Raw genomic sequence first — 2393 nt, forward strand, 5'->3', positions numbered from 1 at the left:
TCACTTGGGTTGTTACCAACATCTGGTGAAAATTTCATGTCATTAGCACCTCTAGTAATATATTTACTGAGAAAAATGGTGACGTGTTCAATACGATGTATTGTGATACTGTAAGCAAGGTGATATATTGCCATTTTTAAAAACTCAATATAACTAGCACAGCATCTGAACAAATTCAGTTTATTTTTCTGCAGAGGAACTCTGAACAGTGAGAACTGCATTTGTATTTTACAGTTTTCTTACAACATCCATTAAGCCTTAATTAAAACTCCATACATCACCAAGACATGAAATACTGTGATATTTCAGCGTATCGATATTTTCTAACACCCCTCCTGTTGACATCTTGTTCCCTCTTATTTCCCAGTTTCATGTTCCAGAAAACAACCAACAACTCTGAAGACTCGCTCTAACGTCAGGGCTTTCTGCTCCTCACTGTTTCAGATGAGTCGCACTCAGAAAGTTCCTGCATCTTTTTAAAATCTGATCTTTAAAAAAAAGGGGGAAAGAAAAGACAAAGGCTGACACGTCTGGCACTTATTAAGCAGGACAGGCGCACGACACCGACCAGTCTCAGACAGAACGTAAAAAAAACTCAGACACACGTCAAACCCAACAGGAGGGTTTAAATTAAAGTTCCCGGCAGGGGGCGTGGTTTGGCCTCAGCGAACCATCAGGTCTGAGTGCTGAAGTCTTTTTTTTTTCCAACCTCTGCCCTGGCAGTTCTGGTTACTGAAGCATTCTGAGAATCCGAAGCGTGCAGTGGAACTCCTCAGCAGTACTGTACCCTTTGTGTTTCTGCATGGAGCCCTTTGAGCAGGTGGAACAGCTGAAAGGACAGCAGAGGAGGCCAACTGCTGCCACACTCCCTGCAGAAATCCTTTCTGAGCAAAACACAGACAAATATGGCACCAAGTGAGAAGGGAAACAGAAATTAAACTGATGTGTTGCACAGCATGAGCTAAGATATTTATATGACTCAGCTGAGATAAAACTGGTTTGTTTCTTATAAGGTCAGAAAGTCTTGGTCTTACCATCTCTAATTGTTTTATTATACTTCAAGGGTTCAGGAATCACACTCTATAAATTGTTTCAGACAAAGCACAGTCTTGCATGTTCATAACATCTCTTATTAGAATAAAAATCATGCAAAGCTTACAAAATAACTCTCTAGCACATATCAAACTCAAGGCCCGCAGGCCAAATCTGGCCCCCGTTAATATTTTATAAGGTCCCAAAGGTAAAATGTTTTTTTTGTTTTGTCTTTTTTGTTGTTGATGTTGTTGTTTTTGTAGCTGTATTTAAAGCATTCTCATGAACCTCTAAGCCAAGAAAATGAAGTTTGAATTTTTTTTTTTTGTAATTTTTGATTTTGGACGATTGACTTTAATTTCCTTTTTCTGTATTCTCTTCTTCATTTGGTGAGTCGGGACCCCACTTTCATCAAACACATTCCTTTTGCTTTAGTTCTTAAAGGGGTGTGGCTAGTGTATTTTAAAATAAATGAAAGTAAGAAAATTGTTACTATGTCCCTGTGTATTTGGCCTGACATCAACATTTATTACCCCCAGAAACACAGTGACACAGGTCTTTGCTACTGTGTTGCTGTTTTTTTTATTATTATTTTTTTGTGGGTCAAAAGCTGAAAAGGCTATGTTCTAACAACAGATAAAATATAATTTGTTTTTCTATAAGAATAATTTGTTACATAACCTTTTTCAACAAATATTGTCAGAAACTGGTCCTTGACTTGGACCAAGTTTTGAATTTTGGCCCACTGTGTTTGACCCTGCTCTGATATGTTAACATAGAATCAAAACAAAAACTTTAGTTTCATAAGAAGTATAAGTTTGGTTGCTTTAATTACCCACATCTGGTCAAGATGTAAACAAACTGAGAAAGACTTACATTAGCTTGTGTAGCCGTTAAACAACAGTTAGCTCACCTGGGTCTGCTAACCTCTTGAGAGTTTTTATCGGGACCTCGGAGCCACTTTTCTGGTTTTGGGTGGTCTTCTGTAGGTTTTTTGTCCACAAAATGAAAAGAGCAAACATACAGTAGCTTCTGTGGTTTCTTCAAATGTAAAGCTTTTAATCACTGGTGAAGGGTTTCCTCATTTTTCGGTGGAGGATGAAGGTCATAAGGCACTTCAATTCCACGTTCAGCTCTCGTACGCGTTTTATGATTAAAACATTCCAGCTCCAGGTGATTTTGTCTACTGTACCAGTTATTATGACACCCACTAACTGCATAAGATAAGATCAGATCAGACCAGATCAGACCAGACCAGACCAGACCAGACCAGACCAGATAAGATAAGATAAGATAAGATAAGATAAGATAAGATAAGATAAGATAAGATAAGATAAGATAAGATAAGATAAGATAAGATA

The 2393-nt window shown here is 37.8% G+C and overlaps 1 long non-coding RNA gene across 1 annotated transcript in view; it reads right to left on the reverse strand.

The window, feature by feature from the left end:
- Window positions 1-163: 163 nt before the first annotated feature.
- Window positions 164-2393, reverse strand: part of LOC106521885 (uncharacterized) — a 20004-nt gene continuing 17774 nt past the window's right edge. The window contains exon 4 of the long non-coding RNA XR_001310722.1: window positions 164-884. This is a non-coding gene — a long non-coding RNA (uncharacterized LOC106521885). The remainder of the gene's footprint in view (window positions 885-2393) is intronic.

The sequence above is a fragment of the Austrofundulus limnaeus genome, unplaced genomic scaffold (genome assembly GCF_001266775.1).
Source record: "Austrofundulus limnaeus strain Quisiro unplaced genomic scaffold, Austrofundulus_limnaeus-1.0 Scaffold117, whole genome shotgun sequence".
Lineage (NCBI taxonomy): Eukaryota > Metazoa > Chordata > Actinopteri > Cyprinodontiformes > Rivulidae > Austrofundulus > Austrofundulus limnaeus.